The sequence below is a fragment of the Cnephaeus nilssonii genome (genome assembly GCF_951640355.1).
Source record: "Cnephaeus nilssonii genome assembly, chromosome: 4".
Taxonomy (NCBI): Eukaryota; Metazoa; Chordata; class Mammalia; order Chiroptera; family Vespertilionidae; genus Cnephaeus; species Cnephaeus nilssonii.
The window spans coordinates 34,495,303-34,510,086 of record NC_137075.1 but is presented as its reverse complement, the minus strand read 5'-3'; the positions used below and the strand labels follow the sequence as shown (position 1 = coordinate 34,510,086).

Genomic DNA, 14,784 nt, shown 5'->3' with positions numbered 1-14,784 from the left:
GTTCTATCCAGTGAGCCAAACCACCTAGGACTCACCTCCTTCTTCTCTTTTCCTTCAATGTAATTCTAAACTTGTTCTTCTGCAGTTTTATCACCTTTAATATAGTTTTTCTTGAGGTGTTGTGTTTTTTTTTAGAGTTCTAACTCTCCTTTTCTTATTTTACAAGTCTTCTTACCCTTGCCCATTTCAATTGTCGAATCATAAAGGACTTTAATTCTACTCTACTTTCCCATCTCAATCTCCCCATACTTTGCAATAAAGCAGTGACTCTCAACTGGGCACAGTAGTTTGAAAATGTGTATTCAATGTCCTAATTTTATATTTAGCAAATGGAAAGAGAAAACACACCTCAGTGTTTAGGTTATTTATATTCAGTAAAACTGGAAAAAATTTTCTTGGCTAGTAAGGATGTATAAAAGATGGGGGGCGGCGAGTGCTGGAGCAGAGAAAAAAGAAGCATCCCTGGCTCAGGGGTTATCGACCCTGGCTCAGGGGTTATCGACATCTGTAGTGGGATAAGATTTCTTATGGTCTCTCAAAAGGGGGTTTATCATAGTTATTGCTTATGATGAATGAAAAACACTGCAACAGTTGTCTAATAGGTAACATCCATTCTCCGTTCACAGATTTCTCTGTACTGACCATCCTCTTAGAGATAATGTATGCCATATTGACAAATGCTGACTTTTTCTTTTTTGGTAATATGTACTTTTACAAAGTACCACTGATGCCCATTTAACCTCTAACTGCTCAAACATTCAGAAAATAACAAACTATTTTATTTCAAAGTATAAATCTTGTTATTGGAAACTGTATCCTTTGAAGGGGATCAGCTGCAGACAGATATAAACACATGTTACTGAAACACAAGATGCTCAGAAGCAGCTTAATTTGAAATGAGAAATCCCTTGAAAATAAAATAATCAGAAGGCCTAAAATGAAAATCACCAATATAATTTTAAAAGAGGATTTAAAAACTATACCGTGGAGACATTTGTGAGACCCAAAGAGTCTCAAATCTTATAAAGGAATGGGAAACAAACACCCAAGGTGAATTTAATCACAATTTAGGGTCAGCAAGGGATCTACCGCAAAGGATGGAAGGGTACAAATCATAAGAACTGGAGCTTTTAACTTGGAGCCACTCAGATTTCCTCAAGAAGACTGAGATCCTAGGCCATTTTCTCTATCTTCGCTATTCTCATTGCTAAATGTGACTACCCTGTTTTTGTTTTCCCAATTACTTAAGGAAAAAGCACTCACACCTCAATCAGATGTATGGACATTTGGGGGCAAAGATGTAAAGTGAGCCCTCTTGAATAAACAAGAAAAGCAAAATAGACAACTATGAAAGCTAAAAGAATGTACGTATGTCCAGGGGGTAAGGGAGAAACTACAGAAATCATATACTCATATGAAAGGAGGGAAGGGGCAAGGTAAGGAAGTCAGGGGGTTATGAACAGGGAAACGCGACTGGGGGTGGGGGTGGCGGGGACCCGGGTAGATTACCTGCTCATACTGCCGGGGTTGGTGCCAGTAAGGCCCATACAGCAGAAGCGGGAGATTTCTGGCAACTGGCGCCCCCCAAATGGAGATGAAGTACATGCACTTGAAGGAGGGAGCTAGCGGGGTGCCCTACAGAGTGGGGATGGCCAAGATGGGAAGATGCGGGGGGGGGGGGCGGAAGGGGGGATGTGGATGCCCGGGGGGGAGCAATGTTAGGGCGGAAGCTACAGGCTGGGAGGCTCGACAAGCCCAGATGGAGAAAAGGAGCTGTGCCTCACCCTCGTGTAGGAATAGAGGTGCCTTTACCTGCAGCGGCGTGGGGGGCCGGTTCGCCCCTCTCGCTGTCTCTCCAGCACCAGTTCCCCCTCCTCCTGCGCAACCTAACTCATGCTCCAGCCCGCCCCGCGCCCTCATTGGCTAAACTGGACTGCCACTCACCGAGAAGCAAAGACGCAAAACAGCGTAAAGGGTGGGACTTGGGAGAGTTTCCCCTCCCCCGCCACCGCGGGTTAGGTTGAGAGCGCACGGAGAGGCCTATCCGGTTTCTAGGGCCCAGGCGAAGCCTGCAGCTTGCTTGGAAAAAAAAAGGGGCCTGGCCAGAGGAACTGTCTCATGCTGCGGGAAACTAGTCCTAGGGATTAAATTCCCTACCACCAACACTGTATTCTATACACCAAAGAGCATAAACTCAGGAGGGAGGGTTCCACTCCAGGCAAACTCTGCCTCCTCCTGAACTCCCTGCCTTCTAGCAGCTCTGTCAACTCTTCTGCTGTAGTGACTTTACCTACCCATTAAAGGAGGCCGAATCTTCTCTCCATCATGGGAGCGAGGCAGTCCAGTGCTGGGATATGGAGGCCTTTTACTCTTAAAAGATAAAGCACTCTTTCTGCCACAACTCCAAATGCTGGTTTGCATTCTTGACACTCCAACCCGTGGGCAGCAGTCTCTCTTTCCAGGAGCCCTCCAACATTCCCAGCCCCTCCCCTCCAAAACAGCCCCTCAACTCACCACAAAACCCGGTCGGTCTCCTGACCCCATCTCATTTCTGTTAAAACAACTCCTTTGGCATACTGGCCAGTGTCCACTTTGCTATGCCACTTGAGATCACTCTAATCCCCAATGAGACTAGTCAACTCCAGAGTGATGGTATGCAAGCTTAAATCCCCCAAAGTAAACTGTTATTAAAAAGAGTTGCTGATGATCTGACCACATTTCCTCTAAAATGTAACCATTAAAATTCTACTTTCTGTACTCTAGGTCACAAACGAGGAAGCAGATTAACTTGGCTGTAGAGCTCCTATTTTTAAACATTCTAGCATTACCACTATTGCTAGGAACACCCAATTACCACTTCTGTAAACAGCAATACTGTTTTCCCATTCACTCAGGCTCAAAACCTCATCCTTATTTCATTTCTTTGCATTATCAAAATCTTATTTATCCTCTAAGATCTATATAAAATGCCTCTTCATTTTCTCTACATTTGAGTATTTGATATACCAAGTAATGTGGTTGTATTAGAAAACCAAAGAGGAATAGATGTGACCTCTACCTTCAATATATAGGAGTATATTTGAGTGTAAATGTGGGGAGAGGATAGAGTAGGGAATTATGACAGTAGTGACAAATGTAAACAATTATAATACAAGGTGATTTGTGCAATGAAATAAGCAGAGGGCTATTACAGAAACAGATGAAAGAGACTTAATTTAGTACTTTCTTAATGGAGGAAGAGTTAACTAGGGAAGGTAAGTGGCTACAAAAAAGATATTCAGGCAGCAGGAACAGTAAAGAGGAAAACAAAACAAAGCACAGCAATGAGAAACAACATGAGACATGTAGTGGAAACTTTAAGTAGTTCTGTAGTTCAGTCTTGACAAAGTGTAAATCACAAAAAACAAATTAGAGGGAGATGAGATGGAAAGGATAGGTAAGGGCCAGACCCTGCAAGGAGGACCTTGAATACCATGCTAAAGCATTTTTTTAAAAATTTGTTAATCCTTACCCCAGGATATTTTTTTCATTGATTTTTAGAAAACAGAAGAGGAAAGAGACAGAGAAAGAGAAACATCAATATGACAGAGACACATCGATTGGTTGCCTCCTGCATGTGCCCTGACCTGGGCTGGGGATGGAGCCTGCAACCGAGGTATGTGCCCTTGACCAGAATCGAACCCAAGACCCTTCAGTCCGTGGGCCGATGCTCTAACCACTGCGTAAACCCGCTAGGGCTAACGCATTTTCTTACAGGTGGATGAGGAACCACTGAAACAGGGAATGACATGGCCAGAACTGCATTTTGGTTAGCTAACTTTGGCTGTTAGGGAATAGATTTGGGGGATGAGGGTACAGAGTTCACTGAAGCAGTTAGGAGGCTACTATGGTAGTCTAGAAAAGGATTGTATAGTGATATTTGCTGATTTTTCTTTCTGCCCAGCAACCAAAAGCCCCCTTCCTACATTGGGGTAATAGCTCAGATAAGAGTCTTCAATGGAAGGCTGGATATTAACTCCCACTACAGAGCCAGGGAGCAGGGGGACGGAGGAGGATGTTGGAGGCGGAGGTCTCACCTTCACTTCCTGGCAGAGACAAAGTACACACATGACCTAGGCCCGTGGTCGGCAAACTGCGGCTCGGGAGCCACATGCGGCTCTTTGGCCCCTTGAGTGCGGCTCTTCCACAAAATACCACGGCCTGGGCGAGTCTATTTTGAAGAAGTGGCGTTAGAAGAAGTTTAAGTTTTAAAAATTTGGCTCCAAAAGAAATTTCAATCGTTGTACTGTTGATATTTGGCTCTGTTGACTAATGAGTTTGCCAACCACTGGCCTAGGCTAATTCAACTGGACAGTCCTTAGGGAACTTTGACTTTGAAGAGGTAATGCAAAGACCCAAAAAAGCAGTTAGACAACATTCAGCACTGGCAGACAGCAGAGTATTACTGCATCATCTTAAACAGACTGTTCAGTGGTGTGACCTTGGCTATGTTTTCCACATCTCTAACTTCCCTTGGTTTTAGATCATTTTTAACCCAGATTCTCTAGCATTTCCATTGATTTTGTAAGCCATACAATATCCATCCAATAAATTCCCTTTCTGCTTAAGTTAGCCAACTTGATTTTTATTGTTTGCAAACAAGATGATTAGAGCAATGTGGTGGTTCAAAAGGTAATGATGGGAAGGAAGGGAAAGAACTGATTAATGCTTATGAGATAAAAAATGGCAGAACCTGGAGTTTAGAGGCAAAGCTGAGTTCAACCATGTTGAGTTTGTGGCCTATAGTATGGTGAATAGTGATATTCAATAGGAGGTTGGATATATAAATCTAGCAGTTGGCTTGGTGATAGATGTAGAGTTACCAGTATCTAAATAGCACTTTCAAGAGTGAGGATTACACAGGGAGTGGGAAGAGCAAAGCAAGAATATGAAAAACTGCACCAATATTGTTGGGGAGACTATAGAGAATACTGGGGTCTGTGAAGAATTGGAGAACCCGTCTATTCCAAAGAGAGTGGCTGCTATTTAGCTCTAGTTAAGTGTTGCCATATGGAAATGTACATCCAAGGTTGAGAGAGAACTTCAGATTTTTCTCAAGCCAGAAACAAAGTTTATGTAAATCTTCTAGGTTTTAAATGTATACTGAATAAATAAATAAAAAAGATAACTAACTTTTTAAAATATGTTTTTATTGATTTCAGAGAGGAAGGGAGGAGAGAGAGTTAGAAATATCAAAGAGGCAGAATCACTGATCAGCTGCCTCCTGCATCCCCCCAGTAGCCTCCCTAGTGGGGATTGAGCCTGCAAACCGGGCACGTGCTCTGACCAAGATCGAACCAGTGACCTCCTGGTTCATAGGTTGATGCTCAACCACTGAGCCACACCGGCCAGGCATTTTTTTAAAAATATATTTTTATTGATTTTTTACAGAGAGGAAGAGAGAGGGATAGAGAGTTAGAAACATCGATGAGAGAGAAACATCGATCAGCTGCCTCTTGCACACCCCCTACTGGGGATGTGCCCGCAACCAAGGTACATGCCCTTGACCGGAATCGAACCTGGGACCCTTCAGTCCGCAGGCCGTCGCTCTATCCACTGAGCCAAACCGGTTTCGGCCGGCCAGGCATTTTTAAAAAGTGTTTAAAACTGTATACAGGTTAAGCAAAACGCTTAGCTGGAAACCCAATTAATGAGCTTTTTGGTAAGAAAAGCTAAGGAGGAACTCAGGAGAACATCAGGATTTAAGAATCAGAATAAGCTACACCTACCAAGCAGTTAAAGAAGGAAAAGCTAGAGAAGCAGAGTGGGCAATGTCACAGAAGCAAAGAGAGTAGAGTATTGCAGGGGAGAAAGAGTGATCGATTATACTGAACAAGCAAAAATGTCCCATAACAAACGTCCATTGGATTTAATAACTGAAAACCTCCTTGATCCCTACTTTTCATTGTCAAGCCAAAAGTAATCAGTGGGATACGAGCTTTCACAGCATTTTAAGTACTTTTTAAAAATAATTATCTTCTATTTTGTATTTCATTTATATTTGTACATGGAGGTATAATGAGCTTTCAAGTCAGAGGGATGAGGATTCAAATCTTTGTCCCACCAAGTAAATTAACCTTTTTGTCTACAAAGAGGGATCAAGTTACAGGACCACTAATGAGGATTAATAAAACACCTAGCACAATATTTTGCATATACCACTATGTCCTAGGAGGTACTCAACAAACATTGCTGGATAGATAGTTGGGAAAAAAATTTTGGTTTTGCCAGTGTTCTCCACCTAATCAGTTTTAGTGGGATCATCACCCCAATTAATGGCCTCTAAAATAATTAACTTCAGCAAGTTAATTCCTATGAGCTTGAATGTACAGTCTAGCTCTCTTCCTCTGTATTAAATCTAATTTAAGGCAAATGGGAATAACTACACTTTAGATTCCAGAGTCTGAGGACCATGTTCAACTAACTGGCTTTGTTCAGTCTAAACCTACGATCGAGATGTTCTAAATCACTAGTATCCAACTTTGAGTGGTGAGAGACCTAAGTAAGACTCTCAGGGATCCAAGGAAGGGCCATAGAGATTTCAGAAAAGTCAGTCACACCCTGAAACACTTTTTTCAATTGGCTTCCAATATACCACACTTTTCTGGTTTTCCTCCTACCTCTAACTGGTTCTCCTTTGCTATTCTCCTCTACCAGCCTTTAATTGTTGAAGTTCACCAAGCTTTGGTCTTCGAACCCTTTTTATTCATCATTCTATACTTTCTTTTCAAGACTATCTAATTCACATGCATGGCCTCAATTATTATTCACTTTTTCCACCAAATTATCTATTTGCTTAATGTCTCCTGAACTAGTGCAACTGTCTTCTAACTGGTTCCCCTCCATTCTGCCTGTTTAATTTTTATTTATCCTTCAAAGCTTATTTCAACAACATCATTTTGAAAAAAGCTTTCCCTGACCTTCAAGAAGACACAAAGCCAAATTTATGCAGTATACGTTACATGACAGGCACTCCGCTAAACAATGCAAATATAGAACCCATTTCATTTTCTTAAGCCTAAAATAACTACCTTTATTTTATAGATGAGAAAACTGAGGCACAGAATGATAAGTAATTTTCCCAACATCCACAGCTGGCAAAAGCAGTGCCAGACTCAAATTCAGGCAGCGTGGCTTCAGAAGTCACAATCTTAACCACCCTACTACATTATGCTCTAGGTTACATGCCCGTTATAAACTGCCTTGTAACATCCACAACTTTTCTGTAGTGCAGACTGAACAACTGATTATAGTATAATAGTTTGATGCCCTTCCCCCCAAATTAGAATGCAAATTCCACAGGTCAAGGACTGTGTGTAACTTGTTCATTACAATATTCCCTTTGCCTATCGGGTGGTAATAGACATTCAATATACATTTGTTGAAGGAATGCATGTTCAACTTCCAGCCAAAGGTTTGTGGGAGTGAGAGGTAATGGGGAGGTTTCTGGCAAAAGCAAGGGCTTCTCTCAGAATGCAGAGATAGTAACAAATTAATGGGCAGTGGCACGTTTTTCTACCAGAAGCATTCAGAAGAGGCGTCATAAAATCATAAGCATCTTCACATTTTAGGACCAGACACAGCTTTTACATATAGCAAAAGGGGCTACAGGCAGTACCCATAAAAACACTGTTTTCTATAGTGGGACAGTGTTGAAAGTAATGAAATTTTAGTCATCTTTAGGCTTGGGACCATAGAGACTCAGTGGTGGCCAATTTAAAGCTGTGGCAAGCAGCAACTAGATGACACTATACCCATATGACTCGAAAATAGGGCATGGATTCATTTTTAAGTCAGCCTCATTATGTGTGTTTTTTCTTCCAGTAAATACCTCTGAGTTTTGCTCTCTCTGAAACAGAAAATAAGAGCCTAATCTTTAGGTCCTTTGGTCAAGTTAGACTGGATCTTCCTCTTCACTGGCACGTGGTCACCAAGGTCAAAGTAACATTCTGGACTACAGATGAGGAATATATAACTGGATCAACACGTCCACCTTGTATGATGCCACTTTTGGTCATTCAGCACAGTAACAATATATATGTAATTTACAGTAACAATATATATGTAATTTAGGTAACAGAATCCTGGTCCTCTTATCCCCCCTCCCTCCCCCACCACACCGCTCTTACATGCTCTACTTTTACTGGGGCAATATACATACATTTGCTCAGCCTAACAGAAAAATATAAATATTTACTTTATTTATGAGGGATTGTTTTCATTGCAACATTTATGTTAAAAAGGTGTGTGTGGCAGGGGGAGGAGAAACAGTATAAAGCACTGTTATCACACTTGTGCCTCTAGGCACAAAAAATGACCCCAGTGACATGTGACTAATGAAAACTTAGTGTGCTACTTTGACGTGCATTGGCTAAAAATATGGAGTTATTTGCAAGACGGACCAAGTGATTTTCTCATGTGGAGCTTAAAGTATTTCACATGCTCTTATCTTCAAAATTACCAACTTAAATAAAAGAAACTTATTTTTTTTGCCTTTTAACAGACAGAGATACAAAAAGAAATGTTATTTTCTCCAGGTTCTACAACTGCTAAAGGCACAGCTTTAACAGGCTACCAGAGGCCTACTGGTCTCATGTTGTGGTCAGAGAGAGTTCTCCCACAGGGGTCAGCACTGAACCTTTAAATAGGGGGAAGCCAGATAGTGAATGGGGCTTTGAAGTCCAACAGACTAGAGTCCTACTCCTAGTTAAGTTACCTGACTTCACTCTCTTATTCTTTTCTCTTCTGTAGAATGAAGCTAACATCACATACATTTCAGGATTATTCTGAAGATTAAAAGATAATATACAGCCTGACCAGTGTGGCTCAGTGGTTGAGCGTCGACCCATGCACCAAGAGGTCGCAGATTCAATTCCCGGCTGAGGCACAAGCCTGGTTGTGGGTTTGTCCCCGGTGGGGAGTGCAGGAGGCAGCCAATCGATGTTTCTCTCTCATCGATGTTTCTATCTCTCTCTCTCCCTTCCTCTCTTTCTAAATATCAATAAAAACATATCTAAAAAGAAAAAGATAATGTACAATATTTGGCACACAGTAGGAAAATAAAAAGAAGTTTATTATTCCCTGTCCAATAATTTAAAAGAGCACCTCTAAAGACTTCTCTCAAAGCAAAATTACTCCTTTGAGACTTGGCTGAGCTGATCTACTACGCATAATGGTGCAATGCTGAAATAGATGTAAAAGTTTCACAATTACAATAGCAGGACTGCTGGGCAGGATGAAAAGACTCTGCTGAGAAAGCAGTAAAACCCTTTAACCTCAAGCCCATGGAAAAGACTTCAACCAGCACTGGTGTCTAGGGCAACATCCAGGTAATTCAATTAATCATTTTTCATCTTTGTAGGAATGATGCCAGTGTCTGTCTCCTACTACTCCATTTACTTCACAATGCCTGCTCATGGGAACTTACGTTCTCCAACTAAGCAGGCTGTCCCTTGGTAGTTCATGTGCCCGCATCCAGCTGCCTCAACTTTTGACTCCCATGGTCTTTAGGAGAGGAGTGATCGTTCCCTGTATGTAAGACCTTACGAAAAAGATTGCCCCAACAGGAGGCGTATCTGAAAAATAAGCAAAAGCACTACATTTTACAGGAGAATTGATGTGTTACTAATGTGCTCCACTCCACAGACAAGAGGTAAAAAAAGAGGATGACTGAGCACTGATTAGAAGTAATGAAGAAACCACCGAGTAAAAAGTTCAGTGTCCATGCAACTTGGTAGCCCTATTCAAAAATCCAAAGTTTTCCCCATTCAGTTTATTGAGGCAGATGTATATCTGATAAAATCATGTTCTGTTACAAAATCCTGCTGTGGCCCTGGCCGGTTGCTCAGTGGTTAGAGCATTGGCCACAGGCCCAAAGGGTCGCGGTTTCAATTCCTGGTCAAGGGCATGTACCTGGGTTGCAAGTGTGATCCTGGACCTGGTCAGGGAATGTGGGAGGCAACCAATCAATGTGTCTCACAACCATGTTTTCTTTTTATCTCTCTTTCCCCACCCCCCTTTCCTCCCTTCCACTCTTTCTAAAAAAAAATGGGAAAAATATCCTCAAGTGAGGATTAAAAAAAAAAAAAATCCTGCTATGATTTGGACTTTAAAAAGGCAGCCCAACTACTGAAATCACCGTTTCCTCAAGAACTTAACGAAAAAGAAAATCCCATATCGTTAATGGGACAATGTACAAATTATTCCATGTCCCAAAGGACTAATTCCCAAAGATGTAGTGGACCCCCAAAGTATGTAGTGAAAGAAAAAAATGAAAGTATGTAGTGGGGGCCCAGCCAGTGTGGTTCAATGGTTAAGCATCGACCTATGAAAGGTGAAGTCACAGTTGGATTCCAGGTCCGGGCACATGCCCAGCTTGCAGGATTGATCCCCAGTGTGCGGCGTACAGGAGGCAGCCTATCAATGATTCTCTCATTTGATGTTTCTATCTCTCTCTCTCCCTCTCCCTTCCTCTCTGAAATCAATTAAAAAAATATTTTTAAAAAAAGGAAGAAGAAGAAAGTATGTAGTGGGGGAAAAGAAAACACAAAATCTTTGGATATTCCATGGATTTCTATAATGACAATGAAAGACAATTGGAGAAACCTGAAAGATTTTACAGCACTTGAAATCCTTTCTCTCAGGTGAAATTAAGAATTAAGTTAATATACTTCCTCTCTTAGAGAAGTACTGACATTGTTTTAGAAGAATTACAGACTCTCAAAACCAAAAAGTCTTATTATAGAATTAGTAGTTACTGGAGTATTGGGGCATTACCAAAGAATTAGAACTATCACATTTAATGTGCTGACATACAGGGGAGAAAAGAAGCACAGTCCTATTATTGCCTAGTAATCTGAGTAGCATGTCATACAATTGCCTTTTTAAAATGAAATAAAGTCTGAAAATGCCAAATAAAATTAAGCCATACACCATAAATTTCTCTGGAAATGTACAGAGGAAAGGGATGTTTCATTCTTTCAATGACAAACCCAGTATTTTCTTAATAATTATGCTTAAGAGTAAGTTTCTTGTTAAAATCCTTGACTTGTCTTTGAATTTTTTTGGGTATTTTTATTTGAATAGGAGTGAGCCTGATGTTCTGGGAAGTCTTCACAAACACACTAATAAGAATATATTTAGATAGTCTGAAATTGAAGAGGCTAGAACATTGTCTACAATTTTCTAAACATTGTCTACAATTTCCCTACACTGTTTAGAATACATTCCTGGATCCATCCCTGCTGAAGGTGAATGTAAAGCAATGATCCATGCCAGTCCAGTTTCTGTTTAAGCCTGCTGGACTTTGATTATCATGTAACATACGTTAGTGGGTAGAAATTAAGTGTTTTATTTTTAAAAGTCTCCTGCTGCAATCTGAAGGCAAGAATTAAGATATTTTTTAATTGATCATTTTGCTTCATTAAACAACCAAGAACCTGGTGAAGGACAGAAAGTAATGGATAACTAAAAGGTCAAAAAAAAAAAATTTACAGATACCTATAGAGGAGCGTAATGAGAAATGTGTAGTTTAAATTTAAAACATCCAGTAACTACAAAAAGATGGACTTATTTTGCAATACAAATACAATGAAAATCTTAAAGGCAGTATGAAAGAGAACACACACAAAAAGAGCTAAATTACAACTTCATACATGTACACACCTAAGACAAAACTGAGAGGTTAAAAGAGGGAAAAATCATTCAGGATAAAATTTAGAATGTAACAAGTGGTTAAATAAACTTTCAGGCAACGGTAAACAGTTTCATATAGAAATACAACTATCACTTGGGTAACTAGAAACCATTTAGTGTTTCTCTACAGTCCTTAAAAGGCCTCAGCAAGACAGAAGCAAAAAGGTGCAATGTCAGTGAATAAAAAAAACATGAAGTGAACAAAATCGTAATGGAGGATGAAAGGAAGACCACACTAACTTGGTAAAGAAAAGAATAAAAAATTTATTAAAGAGGAGCTCTATAAACTCGAGCTGAATAAAAGATGAAATGACTGCCGATGAGACAATCCAATGTTAACGGTCAGACAGTAAACACAGTACTAGGTTGCTCACGGTAGTGTAAGGGGAGTTCACGCAAAGGCCTGCAGATTAGGGACTTGCTCAAATGCAAGCCCAGAAGAGGACTGACTTCTAGGGGTGAGGGTGAAAGGTCCAGAAAAATATTTGTCTCTGTTTATCCCCGAGGTATTAGGCTCAATGTAAGCTCAGAAGATATCTTAACTCTTGCAGGGCTGTGGACACAGTATCTCTCAAAGAGCATTTGGCATCTCTCTGAATGTTCTGAAAGTGTTACAGTATTTCAGCAGATGGGAATATCAAATCTCATTCTTTCAGGAAGCAAGCACAGTTCTTGGCACCCACCAATTAATCTTAAGTGGTAGTTTTGCTTAGAAAGATCTTGCTGTTTTTAAAAGATGTGTGCAATGGCTGTTGTTGGTTTTTTTTTTTAAAGACAGATTCCCCCTCACCATCCTACCTTAGCTATCAGAAACTTGACCCTTCACATAAAATGTCAAATTTTTCATTTTACAACCAAAACTCTGCAGTGGTGGTGATTATAATGCCAGGATTCTTCCACTCCAGCACCCAGCGATGCTGCAGACAAGGCTGTCCTAGGAGACACAAGATCTGTGTTTCCCGGTGATTCACAGCCAGCTCAGCAGATTTGTGTCATTTTCTATCCCCGTCTAAATGGATTTTGTCAATTTGGGAACTGACAACATCAAAAGGCCAGATGCAGAAGATAGATCAAACAACATGGGGAAAGTGTGAATTGTGCAAGTACCCGTACACTGCTTCATCAAATGCTTTATCAAAATCCATTACTTCTCTGCTACTTCAGTTTTAAACCTCCCACCCGAGCCTGTACACACACACACACACACACACACACACACACACACACCTACCCTGTCTTTGGCCAGGGTACTTCATCCTGCCTTGCAGACCCACTGGTATGCCACTCTTGCAACTCAGGCCTTCTTAAACGAAAGATGTTTTCCTTATCATAACTCTGGTTAAGGGGCAGGATAATTCCCAAATACTTGGAATGGGAAGCTTCTCACATTCTGGCCCTCAGAGGTTGACAATCTGTTCTGAAATCTATTTGGTGACCAAACTCAAAAGAAATTCTGCAGAAGGCATTATCTAATTAACTAACAGAGGACATTATTCACATCACCAACTCAACATCTAGTATCTGAAGTGCCCTACACACCAGATGGGCCCTGAGCTGATGGTAGGATAACCCCGTCAGAGAATCCCTGCAGAATCGACAGGCTCAGAACAGCAGAGGAGTAAACGATCTGGGGCTGTCGGTGTGTGTGATGGCAGGATGCCGTGGTCACCGATTATGCGGCTCCCCTGGCTGGTGTGTGGGACGTTCTTTAAAAGAAAAAAACATCGAATACCAAGTCTTGGCCCACTATGCTCAGTCACCGAAAAGAGTGGCCCACGAAACAGCTATCCCCCTAGATACCTACACTGTACCCCGCTTCTTCCAAGACCTCGATCACTTCAGGCCGGGCCCTTCACAGGCAGGGGCTGCTGCATCTGCACAGCTGCTGCAGGGGCAGGGAAGTTTCCTGCGACACCAGAGACAGGTAAATAAAGAAACTGCATTCGCTCCGAGGTACGGGGAGGGGTCTTGTGCCAGTGAGGAGTTTACATCATGCAACAGAAAACCAGGAAGCTCTGCAGACCTGTCAACGGAGAGGCCAGGCTTGGGCTCCTCTCCGCCCCCACTCCCGCCCCCACCCATAAACACTCTCCAAAAGCCTGCTCTTCTCTCCTGAAGATCCACAGGCATTACACGTAATAATGTATCACAATCTGCACACGCTGACCCCATGCGTTCCTACCCACTTTTACTATCAAAATACAAGAACACAAGCCAAAAAACAAACAAAAAAAACCCCCAAAAAAACAAAAACCCTAATCTCTCACTACTGAGTCCAAAGTATGGAGTAACCAAACGGAGCCGGGGAGTTCTCCTTCCTCTGAAGGGGCAAGGAGAACAAGGAGCTGCCCTAAAATCTACACCACGCCCAGGAACGCGATGACAAGCCCTAAGACTCCACAGCGGCCGGGGCAGCTGCCTCCGCGGCTCGGCGCCGCTCGGGCCCGGCGGCCGGCGGCCGGCCGCTCCCCCGGCCTCTCACAAAGGAGAGTGGTTCAGTCCGGCGCATCCCCCAGCACCTGATCCCTTAACAACCGGCGGGCGGGCTGAGGGGCGGTGGATCGAGGAAGGGGATGAGTTACTGAAACCAATTCTAAGAGCCTCGGCCTTTGCAAAGACCCTCGGGCCAGCCCTGAGGAGCGGGCACGAACGGGAAGCCTACCTGAACCAGTCCCGGCACTTCCTTTCCAGCCAGCGTTTCAACTCACCCTTTCGGAGAACAAGGCGCCTTCCGGCGGAGCATGGCCAGCCCTCGCCTCAATCTAGCTTGCTAGTAGTCCATTCTCGCCCGGCTCCGCCCACCTAGCTTCCTCCCACCAATGACAGGGCCGACGCCCGGCCTCTTCCAGCAGGGTTGTGTGAATCCCATCCAGGAAGTCTCTCGAGGGTGGGGGGGGCGGGGGGTCCTAAAAGGCTCCGGAGTGTACGTAGGCGACCACAGATATGCCTGATTGAAAAATAAAATCTGGCGGTAGCTCCTCTCGGCAGGCTCAGTTCGCAGGCGTTCAGGCCCCTTGGCATGTCTTTTGCCCCCGCCGTTGGGGGCGCTCT

At 42.5% G+C, this 14,784-nt stretch overlaps 1 protein-coding gene across 11 annotated transcripts in view; it reads right to left on the bottom strand.

Annotated features, from left to right (window-relative positions):
- The window catches only part of CHD8 (chromodomain helicase DNA binding protein 8), a 60,187-nt gene extending 45,709 nt beyond the window's left edge, over positions 1–14,478 (bottom strand). For 3 of the 11 annotated variants that reach the window (XM_079768613.1, XM_079768622.1, XM_079768621.1), the window contains exon 1: positions 14,396–14,478. The gene's annotated coding sequence lies outside the window, so the exon portion shown is untranslated. Of the gene's footprint in view, positions 1–1,509; positions 1,737–1,784; positions 1,896–13,537; positions 13,770–14,395 lie in introns of those variants that run through there. The other 8 variants (XM_079768617.1, XM_079768614.1, XM_079768618.1 and 5 more) reach the window with 7 other exon arrangements.
- Between the last annotated feature and the right edge of the window lie 306 nt (positions 14,479–14,784).